We start from the raw sequence: 15597 nt of genomic DNA, 5'->3' as shown, positions 1-15597 counted from the left end.
CGTTCACTCTAGGAATGTTGTATGAGTCCTTATGTAGGTTCCCTATCGGACAGAGAAAATAACAGAGGCCAACCAGAGAATATTGAGAAGCAAAGCAGCTAGTAAGCCTGATATTTATTAACTGTTGCAACAGGGTGCTCACAACCACACACAGGAGGCAGGAGGGATCCCGAACATTGGTGTGCAAGCTGTTATATAGACTTTTGAAATTGCCCACCCTGTGGCCCAAGACCACCTCCTGAAACATCATACATACATCACAGAAGGAGGCGGTCAACAGCAGAGGAGGCGGTCTACAGCATTCTTTTGTGATGGTAAATACTCAGTTCCTGAATCCAGGTCACAGGCTCACCCTATTCATATACAGATATGCCCTTAAGACAGGATTTGTGAGCAAAGAGACAATGGGGAGGTTTTCCCATTTCCTTCCTCCTTGCAGAGGAACATTTGAGGTCAATTTGGGAGAGTCAAAATGGATTCAGGTCTATTTTCCTGTACTGTTCAGACATGTGGTTTATATATTTATGTATTTGTTTGACTGGTACATTTATGAACATTTATTTTATATCTTGGGACGCGGGTGGTGCTGTGGTCTAAACCACAGAGCCTAGGGCTTGCTGATCAGAAGGTCAGCGGTTTGAATCCCCGCGATGGGGTGAGCTCCCGTTGCTCAGTCCCTGCTCCTGCCAACCTAGCAGTTCAAAAGCACGTCAAAGTGCAAGTAGATAAATAGGTACCGCTCCAGTGGGAAGGTAAACAACATTTCCGTGCACTACTCTGGTTCGCCGGAAGCGTCTTAGTCATGCTGGCCACATGACCCAGAAGCTGTACGCCGGCTCCCTCAGCCAATAAAGCAAGATGAGCGCTGCAACCCCAGAGTCGTCCACGACTGGACCTAACGGTCAGGGGTCCCTTTACCTTTACCTTATTTTATATCTTAGACCTTATAATTCTCATAACAATCCCCCCCTCTGGGGCTATAATTTTTACTAAAAAAAAATGCCTCACAAATAATAACCTGGTATGTTGTAAATGGATGCCACATACCAGGTTATTATTTGTGGGGCAATATTTTTTAGTAAAAATTGTAGCCCCAGATACCTTATACCATCCAAATGTTTCTACCATTAATCCCTTTCAGTCCTCGATACCCCCTGAGTCAAAAAATAAGGAAAAAGAAGCCCTCTCTACAGTTCAGAGAATGATAAAAGAGGCAAAAGTATCGCCAGACTTAACTGCGAAGGAACTTGCCGAGTTCACTGCGGTTTGTCCAGTCACAAGGGCACAAGATGACCAGGGAAATCAAGTCGGTCGTTGGGAAAGTATGCCATATTCAGTAATTAGGGAAGTAAAAAAAGGCCATAATGAGTTTGGGTTGACGAGTACCTACGTATGAGGACTCGTAGAAGGTGTATCATCAGGTTATGCCCTTTTTCCTTATGATTCCTGATGAAAATGATCCTAAATCCTGGCCAATATGTAATTTGGTACAGTGAATACTGGCAGGCTGCAGAACACCAGGCATGTTGGGAAAGAAACATTCTGCACAGAAACAGTAAAGATGTTTGTACCTTTAAGACCAGTTTCTGTAAGCTCTGGGTAAATTGGGTACAGCTGGCCATGACTACAAAAGGAGAAAAGCTGCAGTTTGAATCTGCCTGCAGGGAAAACACCCACAAGCTTTGTTGTTTTGTAATAAAACCTTTATTTAATTTGGTTTTACACTGGTCTCATGATGTCACAGTCTGTCATCTGCCACCAGTGGAAAATCCCCCTCTAACAAGGCAAACGTACATGCAGCAGGAGGAGTAATTTTTGACCATTTGGCCAGTGAAGGAAATTTTGCCACCGTGGACATGCAGAGTCAATTGCCTTGGGAATATTTTCCTATAATTTCTGCATGTGCCTTACATGCCTTTAAAAAGGTCCCAGAAAAGCCACCAAAAGTTTTGCCAGTATTAGACAGGGAACATCTGAGTCCTTTTTGGATTTCACAAACCGCTTGCAAGAAGCCATAATGCAGCAGATAGATAATCCTGATGTTGCAAATGAAATTTTGTTGAAAATGGCCGTAGAGAATGCAAATTAAGATTGCAAACAAGCTTTGCAGGCCATACAAGTCTATAACATCTTGAAACTATCAGATATGTTACATGCCTGTCAAAATATAGGTACCCAAGTTCATAAAGTGGGTGTGCTTGCAGCCGCTCTGCGACAATCAGATAAGACCAGTAAGGTTTGTTTTAAATGTGGCAAAACTGGACATTTCCAATGGGAATGCCGCTCTGCAAAGAACAGACACATGCCCCTCCAAAAAGTGCTCTCGTTGCCAAAAAGGGTATCATTGGGCCAATCAAAGCAGGAGTTCGGGAAACCCCCAGTCGGGTCACCCTCCAACCCAGGACCAACAGAGGGTATTCCCTATTCAAACAGGGCCACAGTCGATGCAGGAGAACAGCCGACAACCTTAAAACCTGCTGCCCCAGGTAGTGCAGGACTGGATTTAGTCGTACAGGGGGATACCACTTTCCATCTGCCAGGAAAGGTTCATGTCATACCCACTCAAGTTAAAGGGCCCCTTACCTGTGGAACAGTGGGGTTGATTTTCCCTAGATCCCAAGCCAGAAAGCAGGGATTTTTTATAATCCCTGGCATGATCGATGCTGGCTATGAAGGCATTCTCAAGGTCCAGGTTTGGACTCATCTCCCGCAGTCTCTGCCCAAGGGACAGTCTGTAGTGCAGTTGATTCTACTCCCGTATCCTGTCCCAGCCGTGGCAAATGCCCGCCACAGAGAGGGAGGGTTTGACTCTACCCTCCCTGATTCACCACTAGTTGCATCACAGTTCCCACCATGCAGAAGAAACCACAGTTAAAATTGACCATAAATGGCCTTGTTTTCACAGCACTGGTGGTCACAAGTGCAGACGTCACTGTCATACACCAAGAGGAGTGGCCTTCCACCTGGCCAACAGCAACTCTTAAAGAGCTTTGTGGCATAGGAGGACGACAATCTGGCCGCCAAAGCTTGTCGTTGGTCACAGTGTGTACACAGGACGGCCGCACAGTTGCCACCATCTGCCCATTCGTACTCCCTGTGCATTTGAATATTTGGGCTAGAGATTTGTTGCAGAAACGGAACACTACCCTTGAAATCAATGTCTGAATTTCTCACAACACTGCCTTTAAAATGGTTAACACTCGAGCCTGTCTGGGTGGAGCAGTGGCCGCTACCAGTGGAGAAGTTAAAGGCGTTACATTTCCTGGTTGATGAGCAACTTGCCTCCCAACATGTAGAACCCTCTACCAGCCCATGGAATACCCCGGATTCTGTCATAAAAAAGAAATCAGGAAAATGGAGGCTATTACGCGACCTCTAGGAAGTGAATAAATATATACAACCCATGGGCCCTTTGCAATTTGGATTACCCAATCCAAATTCAATCCCCTGTTCCTACCACTTGTGCATTATTGTCAGGAGTGCATGCAGGAGCCAGGCCCTGTGACTGGTAGGCTTTGCAGGACTGGGGCCTTCCTGAGTTTGGCCTGGAAGGGCAAGGTGTGGCTTGACAGAAGACTCATAGCACCTGGTGGCAAGGACCAGCAGTTCCCTTTGGCTCTTTGCCACAGCAACATGCTACCCACCTAGCTGTGCTTCGGCTTCCTGACTCATGGTATCCTGACTCTTGGACCCTTGCCTATCCTGTTCCTGGAGGCAATGATTGACTCCGGAGCCTCTGGGGTCTTCATGGACATCAGTTTCATTGAGAAGTACCAGGTACCATCTGTGGTAAAAGCAGCACCTGTTCCACTGGTGGGCCTGGACAGGACCCCCTTGCATTGGGACCCATTACCCATGAAACCTGCCCGCTGGCCATGTTGGTGGCACCCTGGCACCAGGAACTATTAACATTTGAGCTGGTCCAGACCCCACATTTTCTGGTGGTCCTCGGGAGCCTCTGGTTGGTCCGGCATGACCCCGCCATTTCCTGGGCACAACGGATGCTGTGTTTTCCGTCGTCTTTTTGCCACGACGTCTGTGCCCAGCCTCCCATGTTGCCTCCATTGCAGCTGGAACCCACGCAGTCCCACCGACCGGCCCCCAGTTCTTCCACTTTGCATGGGACTGCCCCAGACAGGACAGGGCCACCGGACGCCGGCCTAATCCCGGAGCAATACCAGGATTTGGCAGACGTATTTGAGAAGAAAGGGGCTGAGGTGTTGCCATCCCATCGCACTTACAATTGCCCTATTGACTTGCAGCCGGGAGCAGAGATTCCCTTTGGCCGCATTTATGCCTTGTCAGCTCCTGAGCTAGAGGCCTTTCGAGAGTATCTAGACGACAACCTTGCCAGGGGGTTCATTCGCCCCTCCACGTCCCCTGCTGGGGCCCCCATCTTCTTTGTTAAAAAGAAGGCAGGCTACGTCCATATATGGACTACCGAAAGCTGAACCAGGTTACCATCAAGAATCGCTACCCCCTGCTGTTAATTCCTGAATTGTTTGAGAGGCTGCAGGGTGCGAAGGTTTTTACCAAGTTGGATCTATGCGGGGTGTACAACCTGGTTCGGATCCAGGAGGGGGACGAATGGAAAACAGCGTTCCAAAGCCGGTACGGCCATTTTGAGTACCGGGTCATGCCCTTTGGACTGTGCAATGCGCCGGCCACATTCCAGCACTTCGTAAACGGTGATTTTAATGACTTACTGGACCAGTTTGTGGTCACGTACTTGGATGACATACTGATATTTTCAACGTCCCCAGAGGAGCATCACCAGCATGTCTGTCTGGTCCTGCAGTGTCTTAGGCAGCACCGGTTGTACGCCAAGCTGGAAAAGTGTGCGTTCCACCAGGAGTGCATGGAGTTCCTGGGTTAAATCATCTCTCCTGCAGGCCTCCAGATAGACCCCCGAAAGGTGCAGGACTGGAGTCCCCCCAGGGATGTAAAAGGGGTGCAACGGTTCATCGGGTTTGCCAACTTCTACCCCTGCTTCATCCAGGGGTTTTCACATGTGGTTGCCCCCATCTACACCCTGGTCCGGAAGGATGCCGTTTTCCAGTGGACACCGGCAGCACAAGAGGCCTTCGAGCTCCTGAAGGAGGCTTTTACCTCTGCCCCCATCCTGGCCCATCCAGACTCACAGCTCCCCTTTGTGCTTGAGGCAGATGCCTCGGACTGGGCGATAGGGGGCGTGCTGTCTCAAAGGCAGGGGCCACAGCAGTTGCTTCACCCCTGTGCTTTCTTCTCCTACCAGCTTGCTTCTGCAGAGCGGAATTATGATATTTGGGACTGTGAACTCCTCGCCATTAAAGTGGCATTCGAGGAATGGCGTCACTTGCTGGAAGGGGCCCAGCACCCAGTTCAGGTCCTCATGGATCATCAGAACATCAAACATTTCCAAGCCATGAAATGCCTCAAGCCACACCAAGCACGCTGGGCCCTGTTCTTCAAGCGCTTTAACTTCCAGGTCACCTATCGTCGCGGTGCCCAGAACGAGAAGGCCGACGCTCTCTCCTGGAGGGATTCGGGCTCCGAGGATGACGGTTCGGAGCCCGCACCCATGTTGACCCCGACCAATTTCCTCCAGGGAACCTGGGAGCAGGACTTTCAGGCACAGGTTTGCCTAGCGGTGCACCAGGATCCGTTTGCCAAGGACCGGTTAGATACCATCCCAGTTCCTTCGGGACCGGGGGGTGTGCCACTTGATGTCCGGGATGGGTGTGTGTACCATCGCAACTGGCTCTACATTCTGGAGCGGCCATGAACTGCTGGACATGGGGGGTATGTGAAAACACTGCAGCTACTGTCCCGGGCCTTCTGGTAGCCAGGGGTTTGGTCGGACATTAAGAAATACGTGCGGTCCTGTGAGATTTGCTCTCAGACCAAGGTGCAGTGACAGAGACCCCTGGGGCTCCTCCAGCCCTTACCCACCCCCCCACAGGCCATGGTCAACACTTTCTATGGACTTCATTGTGGACCTGCCGGTGTCCAAGGGACAGTTGGTCATTCTGGTCGTGGTGGATTCACTCACCAAGATGGCACACTTTATCCCAGTCCAAAGCCTCCCCACAATGCAACAGATGGCCCGTCTGTTTCTGGAACCCATATTCTGGCTACATGGGCTCCCGGCGCAGTGATCTCAGATAGGGGCCCCCAGTTCATGTCCCGGTTCTGGGTGGCCTTTCTCAAGGGACTTTGTATCAAAGGGTGATTTTCCTCCGTGTGTCACCCACAAACAGATGGCCAGACAGAAAGGGTTAATCAAGTTCTGGAACAATATCTCCACTGATTTCTGAGCTACCATCAGGACGACTGGTCGGATCTGCTGCCATTGGCCGAGTTTGCCTACAACAATGTCTGCCATGCTTCCATGGGACAGAGCCTTTTCTATGCCAACATCGGGTACCACCCACACCACCACCCCTGCACACCAGCGGCATCTCTCGTGCCTTCCGCCAATGACCGGGTCTCCCACATTCAGGAGACACAAGCTGACCTGGTACGGCACCTATAGAGAGCCAAGGCCAATTATAAGGAATAAGCTGACCGACGGCATCAACAGGGGCCTGCGTTCCAGGTCGGGGACAAGGTCTGGCTGTCCTTGGAGCACTACCGCACCAGATCTCCCTCGGCTAAGCTGGACTACAAGTTCCAGGGACCTTTCCCCATCCTGCAGCAGATCAATCCAGTCGCCTACAAGTTGGAGCTTCCCCCCTCTCTGAAGATCCACCTGGTGTTTCACATATCCCAGCTCAAGCCCTGCCATGTGGACTATTTTCTGGGTCGCATCGCCCCGCCCCCAGCCCCGGGCCAGGTTGATGGCCATGAGGAGTTCCAGGCTGCCCAGGTCCTGGACTCAAAGCAGCCCTGGTGGCAAATTCAACTATCTAATTGACTGGGTGGGCTATGGGCCCGAGGAAAGATCATGGGAACTGGCCGACTTTGTGCATGCACCTGTCAAAGTTCAGGCCTTTCACCGGAGGGTCCCAGACAAGCCTGAGCCTTGACCGGGGGTGGAACCCCGTTTTCCTATGGGGGGAGTACTGTCAGGAGTGTGTACAGGAGCCAGGCCCTGTGACTGGTAGGGCCTTGCAGGACTGGGGCCTTCCTGAGTTTGGCCTGGAAGGGCAAGGCGTGGCCGCACAGGTGAGGCTTGACAGAAGACTCGTAGCACCTTGTGGCAAGGGCTGGGAGGGGTATATGAGACCAGCTCTTTGCCACAGCGACACGCTACCCACCTAGCTGTGCTTCGGCTTCCTGACTCCTGGTTTCCTGACCCTCAGACTCTCGGCTTCCTGACGCCTGGTTTCCTGACCCTTGGACTCTCGGTTTCCTGATCCCTGGACTGCTGATTCCTGCTTCCCAACCTCTACCCTGGTCCTGACGTACCAAGCCGGGTCTCCTACTGTCCGTAACCCAGACTGTGACAGTTATAGATCTAAAGGATTGCTTCTTCACCATACCTTTAGCCAGCCCTGATAGGGGAAAATTTGCCTTTATGGTACCGGTACTTAATAATGAACACCCTGTGAAGCAGTATCAGTGGAAGGTGTTGCCGCAAGGGATGCTGAATAGTCCAACCTTATGCCAATATTTTTTAGATAAAGCCCTGCAACCTTTTCTGGAACGATATCCAGAATTTAAGGTTTCTCATTACGTAGATGATATCCTTATAGCATCAAAGCGCTAATGGAATCCCAGATAGAGGAACTCTCCCAAATCCTAGGTTGGCAAGGATTGTTAATAGCCCCTGAAAAGATTCAGCACCAGCATCCCTATTCCTATCTGGGACATAAAGTTCTCTCCACCTATGCCGCTCCCATTCGCTCCCAGCTAGAGTTTCCCCAGTCATTAACTCTGGTAGTTTTACAACAGATTTTAGGACACATTAACTGGATCCAGCTGTATTATAAGTTGCCCACAGTGCAGTCACAGCCCCTATTTGAGTTGTTGAAAGGAGCTAAAGCCCCCTCAGATGTCATTCCTATAACTGAAGACCACCACACATGTCTTGCTGATCTTAATGCCTCCCTGGCAGAGCAATTTGTGGACTTACCCAGTTACATGAGACCCTTACGTTTAGCAGTGTTGCAAACTCCACATACCCCAACAGCAGCTTTGTATGCAAGTATTTGGTTCTTTGCTTGCAACTCTGAGTTCAGCAAAGCCAAACAGGATCTATTGTTTTGATACACCTGTATAGGACATTTCACAGATACTCTGATGTCCTGAAACAGCTGCATCAACCATTCACAATCCATGAGTGAAAATGACAGGGCATTGAGTTCTGCTTCACAGGAACTTAGGCTTACTGTCGTCTGCTTTTTGCACAACCAAACAGACAGTGGTTGTACATGTAGCACACTCCAGAAGTGCTTGTACCATCCATGGTGTCACTTCCAAAACTAGCATCTGCAAAGATTTCAAGACCTCCAGTCTTCTGACTGGTGAACCTCAGCCTGTAGTGCAAAGTCCCCTTCAGATAGCAGGCTATGCACTTCAGAGCTTTCCAATCCTGAACAGTAGGATTGTTGGCATGTCTGCTAAGCAGGTTAGTGCTTACAGCTATGTCAGGTCTTGAACATCTAGCAATGAAATTTAGCTTGCCTAGAATGCATCTGTACAGTGTGGTGTCAGAAAATGCTTCAGCAGTACTATCTACCTGGTAACCTGTCACCATTGGTGTGTCTGCTGGGTTTGCATCAACCAAATTCAGCCTGGTTAACACATCAGCAATTTTCTGTGTTTGGTGTACCAGAAAATTACCTGCTTGGTCCTTCTCCACCTGCACAGAAAGATAGTTGGATACCTCACCAAGATCCTTCATGTCAAAGTGCTCCTTCAGCTGAGCTAGGGTGCTTTGGTACAAAGCCTGATTCTTCCAAAACAGAAGAAGATCATCAACAAAACATAAACAAAAGAGATTGTTTTGCCCCGCCCCCCCGACAAACACACATGGATCAGCTTTGCCTTGGTGAAAACCTAGAGAAAGCAATGTCTCAGTGAGTTTTGTGTTCCAACACCTGGCACTCTGCTTGAGACCATATAGGGATTTCCGTAGACTACAGACCATTCCCTTCTGTATCTGCACTCCATCAGGTGGAAGCATATACAGCTCCTCCCCCAAAACCCCATACAAAAAAGCTGTGTTCACATCATGATGAGAAACGTACAGTTTCTCCTCTGCAGCAATCTTGAGCATTAGCCTAATGCTCTCATACTTGACGGTGGGTGAGTAGGTCTCGTAGTAATCCTGTCCTGGTACCTGTGAAAAACCTCTGGCGACCAATCTGGCTTTGTGCCTGACAACCTTGCCAGTCTCGTCTGTCTTGGCCTTGAAGACCCATTTGCTGCCAACCAGTCTCATTCCTGGGACTACCGGGACTAGCTCCCAGGTTTGGTTCCTATACAAGGAATCAACTTCAGCCTTCATGGCATTAAGCCATGGCTCAGCATCTTTAGAGGTCAACTCCTGAAACTTTTTGAAGCTTGAAGGTTCCAACACCTTCTCTGAGCTACTAAGAACAGCAGTTGCTGTCTTAGCAAACTCATCAGCAAATCTCTTTGGAGGTTTGCCTTTTGTGGCCTTTTCAGATCTGTGTACTAGACGCAAGTCTTCTGGACTCATCTCCTCCTTCTTAGGAGAAAACTGGCCAATGGTGAACAGTGGTTCTTCCAGTTCAGTGTCAGACGCATCAGATGGTCTGAATGAGGCCTTTGCGCTCTTGTAGTCTGCTGTGTCATCACTGTCGCTGACAACAGCAGCAGCACTGCCCACTGAGCTGGAATCCGAACTCTGATCATCATCCTCAGCTTCCTCTTCTACCTCATCATCATCATCATCTTCATCCTTCTCTGAGTGACTCTGGAAAATTCCCACATTTCCCCCCCACTTATGATTCTATTCAACACTCTTTGTGAACCTAATGGAGTCAGTCATGAATACCCTGTATGCATCTTTTTCGTACCCCATGAATAAACCATGTGCCCCACGCTTCCCAAGCTTGCTGCTCTGTGGTGTGTGGACTCACATGTCAGAACCAAAGATTCTCATGTGCTTGACGTAAGGTTTCTTACCAAACATCTTCTCATAGGGAGTACAACCAATAGGTGATGACAGTCTCCTGTTATAGGAATAAAGGAAACACAATAAAGCTTCAGCCCAATACTTCTCAGGGAGATTGGCATCATACAACAAGGTTTTCAGGCCTTGCAGCAAAGTTTTGTTTGCTCGCTCACAAAGTCCATTCTCCCATGGCGATCTGGGACTTGAGAGGCCATGCTGGATTCCCTTCTCAGTCAGGAAAGCCTCAAACTGCTGAGAAGTTCCAGAGGATAAAAAGATCCTACTTAAAGGGTCTAATTACAAGACAAGAAGTGGAATATGCAATAAACGCAATGCAACTTGGCAAGGCCCCAGGACCAGATGGTTTATCAGCAAATTATTATAAGACATTGAAAGATTGGCTTATTCAACCATTGGTAGAAGTATGCAGTTTGATTCTAGGAGGGGGCAGAGCACCTGAAACCTGGAAGGAAGCTTATATTACTCTGATTCCCAAACAAGATCAAGATAGATCCAGTGTCAAGAACTACAGACCAATCTCCCTACTTAATGTGGATAATTTTTTGCGAATATACTGGCTAACAGGCTAAAGAAGGATCTGTCTGAATAAGGACCAGGCAGGATTTCTGCCTGGAAGACATATGAAAGATAATATCAGGAATGTTGTGGATATTTTGGAAAAGTTGGAAGTAAGAAAGAACTGTAAAGCAATGTTAATGTTTATTGATGCAGAGAAAGCCTTTGACAATGTATCTTGGAGTTTTATGTTATACAATTTAGGGAGTATGGGGGTTGGTCAAGATTTCTTAAATGGTATTAAGGCGATCTATTATGAACAAAAAGCTAAAATTATTGTAAATAATGTGGTATCGGAGGAAATTGGAATTGAAAAGGGAACCAGGCAAGGGTGCCCACTTTCCCCTCTGCTGTTTATTTTGCTTCTTGAGGTCTTGCTAAGTATGATAAGAAAAAATGGACAAATTAAAGGTATTACAGTAGGATCCAAACAATATAAATTAAAAGCCTTTGCGGATGATTTAGTACTGACATTACAAGATCCAGACTCCAGTGCAGTAAAAGCACTGGAGTTGATACAGGAATTCGGACAGATAGTGGGATTTAAGTTAAATAAGAGCAAAATCCAAAGTATTAGAGAAAAATCTGGACAATGATGAAATAAAATTATTACAAGACGGGCCTAGATTTTGTGAAAAAAGTTAAGTATTTGGGAGTGAACCTATCTGGGAAAAATCTGAATTTATATAAAGATAACTATGAGAAAATATGGAATGAAATTAAGAGAGATCTAGAGATATGGTCAAACTTAAAATTGTCATTAATGGGCCGGATTTCGGTGGTTAAGATGAATGTGCTGCCAAAGATGTTATTTCTGTTTCAAGCCCTCCCAATTATAGATAATGTGAAATGTTTTAAAGAATGGCAGAAAGCTTTATCTAGATTTATCTGGCAGGGGGGAAAACCTAGAATTAAATATAAACTACTTATGGATTCTAAAGAAAGAGGGGGATTTTCCCTGCCAGACTTAAAAATCTATTTTGAAGTGGCTGCGCTTTGTTGGATTAAGGAATGGATACAACTAGAAGATACCAATTTTCTAGATTTGGAGGGATTTGACAATGTGTTTGGATGGCACGCATATTTATGTTATGACAAAGTAAAGGCCCATAATGCTTTCAAAAACCATGTAATAAGGAAATCTCTGTATAATGTATGGATGAAATATAAAGATCTCTTAGAAAGAAAGACATCCAGATGGCTCTCCCCAATGGAGATGAAGGCCCAGAAAAGGTTAAATATGGATATCAAGTGGTTGAGATACTAAAATTTGTTATTGGAGGACAAAGAAGGTTATAAATTAAAACCATTTGATCAAATTAAAGATAGGATAAATTGGTTACATTAACACTAGATTAATGAATTGTATAAACTGGATAAGAAAAATGGTTTTGCTTCAGAAAAATCTAAGTTGGAAATGGAGCTGTTGGATTCTAAAGTAAAAAAATTGTCTAAAATGTATAATTTATTGTTGGAATGGCATACAAAGGATGAACAAGTTAAATCAGTGATGATAGATTGGGCAAGAGATGTGGGACATAACATAATGTTTGAAGACTGGGAAAGATTGTGGGGGAAAAGGGTCAAGTTCACTGCATGTACGGTGTTAAAGGAAAATATAATGAAAATGATGTATAGATGGTATTTGACTCCTGTAAAATTAGCAGATTTATCATAACAGTGATAATCTATGTTGGAAATGTAAAGAAAAAGAGGGTACTTTTTATCACATGTGGTGGACCTGCCCAAGGTGAAAGACTTCTGGGAGAAGATTTATAATGAATTGAAAAAAATGTTGAAATATACATTTATTAAGAAACCAGAGGCCTTTCTGCTTGGGATAACAGGTTTGGAATTGCCCAAAAAAGATGTTAAATTGTTTTTGTATGCCACAACTGCAGCAAGAATTTTGTTAGCGAAGAATTGGAAAACACAAGAAATACCAACTGTGGAAGATTGGCAGATGAAGATGATGGATTTTTCGGAGCTACCCGACTTGACTGGAAGAGTCCGTGACCAGAAGGAGGAGGACCACCAGGAAGAATGGAGGAAATTTAAAGACTATTTAGCTAAATATGTTAAGATAAACTAATTGAAAAAGCTTGCAAATACCAGATAGGCTTAGGAATTAAATATGTAATGTGATAAATTAATATGTTGAAATGCCATATGGGAATGAAAGAATGATGTTAAGTGATTAAGTTAACTTTATGAGAATATTGGTTTTGGAAACCATTAAAACAATATACACTGAAATTCAACCAGGGGGATACGAGGAAGTCACTTAAGAATGTCAATAAAATTGGTTTAATTAAGGTTAGGATTTATGTATGTTTGTTTGTTTGTTTAAAATTTGTTGGAAAACCAATAAATTTTTTTGAAAAAAACAAACAAACTGCTGAGAAGTGAATTCACCGCCTCGATCAGAAAACAAACAGCCAATGCGTTTGTTGTGAGCATTCTCCAACCAAGCACAGAACGCCTTGAACTTAGGAAACGTTTCTGACTTCTGCTGGAGCATAAACACATGAATGTACCTGGAAAAAGAATCAATTAAAACCATGAAGTACCTTGCTCCACCCAAAGAGGGCGCAAGTGGACCAACCAGGTCTGCATGGAGTAGCTAATAGGATTTGGAAGCCTGTCTGCTAGACACCTTGCCTTTCGGAGCAACCTTCACCTTGTTCTCTGCACAAGATACACATTTCATGTGAAACTTACAGGGCTTGATGGTCAAACCCTGAACCAACCCAGGTATCTTGGCCAGTGCCTGCAAAGACATGTGACCAAATTTTTGGTGCGCCTCGTGAATACAGCCTGCATGAAGAACTTTGTTAGTTTGTGCAACACAACAAGATTTAACATTAGACACATCAACAGCATTGTCATCATAAGTTATCAAGAACAAGCCATCTATAAACTATGCATGCAAAATATCCTCTTTGCCCTTCCTGATGACACAGACGCTCTTCTTGAAGGAAATCTCAAAGCCTCGCCCAGTCAGCTGAGCAAATTGTCTGCAGAATCTGGAACAAAAAGTACTTCGCTGATGGTTGTGTGCAGACTTACCAGTTTCACTGTCCCGACTCCTGCAATTCTCAACGTCTTTCCATCAGCCTGTTCGAGCTCTCCATCTTGAGGCGTGAAGGAAACAAACAAGTGCCGATCCTTCGTAATGTGCCTCATGGCTCCATAATCCACAATACAGTGGTACCTTGGGTTAAGTACTTAATTCGTTCCGGAGGTCCGTACTTAACCTGAAACTGTTCTTAACCTGAAGCACCACTTTAGCTAATGGGGCCTCCTGCTGCTGCCGCACCGCCGGAGCACGATTTCTGTTCTCATCTTGAAGCAAAGTTCTTAACCTGAAGCGCTATTTCTGGGTTAGCGGAGTCTGTAACCTGAAGCGTATGTAACCTGAGGTACCACTGTAAATCTGCCTTTGTCCTTTGGAGAAGCAGTGCCAGCAAACAAAGCCTTGTTTTTCACTGGGCTGGGTTTCTGCTTGCCCCCCTGCTCCTGGCCATCTGCAGGCTTCTGTCTCTGTTTACCTTTCGCCTTCCGGTCTCTGCGAAGATGACCTTGATTCTCACTTCCGGGTTAGTGCCATCGGCGAATGGCGGAGTTCCTCCGACCGGAGGAACTGGCTCCGTGGAAACTGGGTCTTCCCGTCGCGGCGAAGGTGGGGACCCGCTAGAAATCCCAGGCGGAGGAAGCCTGGGAACGTGGGGTTCGGCAGGGCACCAGGAGTGCCCCCCCTACTCACGGGGAACCCCTTTTTGGAGTTCCGGAGTGAAGTGGGGTGAGTGGCGCGGTGCTGCGAACTGACTGCTACTTTCACGGAGTGAAGCCGCACAGCCATCGCCGGAGAGCGCTGACTTTTTCCTGTGGACAATTGGATTTAAAACAAGTACCCGTGAGTAGAAACGGAAAATTGGATCAAGAAATATCTTAATTTGGTACCGAAGCGGGAAGGTTCAAAACAGGAAGTCCGCCTTCCGCTTTTTGTATATAGACTGAAGCAAAAACCTTGTAAGCTAAAGCTTGGAAAGTCGTTAAAAAAGTCTAAATTTCCTACATTTATAACTACTGAAACCCCCTTGGAAGCAGGAGAAAAGGGGGGGGGCTTTGTGTAATGCCTGCAGGAGAGGGAGTGAAGAAAGATAAGTTTCCACCGTCTTTAACCTGGAAACGGGGTGTCAGAGACAGAAATTGTTGGAGAGGTTCATTGACTGTGAATGGAATACTTTGACAGATAGCTAAAGAAGAGAAATAAACTGATTCCAATGTTGCCTTTTGCATTCTAAAGAAACAAAATATCTGAAAAATGAAAGTAATTTTCCTTTGTTGGACTTGCCTTAAAAAGAAGGATACAAATAAAAATTGTCTCCTCTAGAGGGAGCTTGCTAAATTGTTGCTGCAGTCTATTTGAGGACTCCACAGCTGTGAGATTAAGATCGTGGGATTAGTCCTTTTGACCTTGACTAAACATGAGCTGGGAGGAAGTTTTGGTGCTTGCTTTATGCAAGACAAGTGCTTTGTTGGAACAGATGCATGAGAAGATGGATTTGATGAATGAGAAAATGGATTTGATGACTGTTGTGGCCAATAACTGTGGACAAATAGGGAATAGTGATACAGTAACCATCCAGGGACCAACTCAGGAACCTGTATGGACTGGGCAAGTGCAGAAGATAATGGAGGAGGCTGCGGTTGCACCTCAAATAATACAAATGGAGAGACCCAAGGCCCTACAGGAGCATAAGTCACTGTTTTTGAAGATTGAAGTTGGAGTGGGCCAGGGGGAGTCTGGAGCTGAGGAGGCTTTTAACTTTGGAGAGACTTTGAAATATGCTCGTAAATACTTTTTGGATTATATTGATGACTGTGGGGAGTGGGACTGTGGGGAATGGGCTGGTTTGATGAAGGGAGAAGAAGATAATTTTGGGTTGGAA

Source organism: Podarcis pityusensis, assembly GCF_964106645.2.
Source record: "Podarcis pityusensis genome assembly, chromosome: W".
Taxonomy (NCBI): Eukaryota; Metazoa; Chordata; class Lepidosauria; order Squamata; family Lacertidae; genus Podarcis; species Podarcis pityusensis.
The sequence above is the reverse complement of the archived record's forward strand: the minus strand, read 5'-3'. Positions refer to the sequence as shown.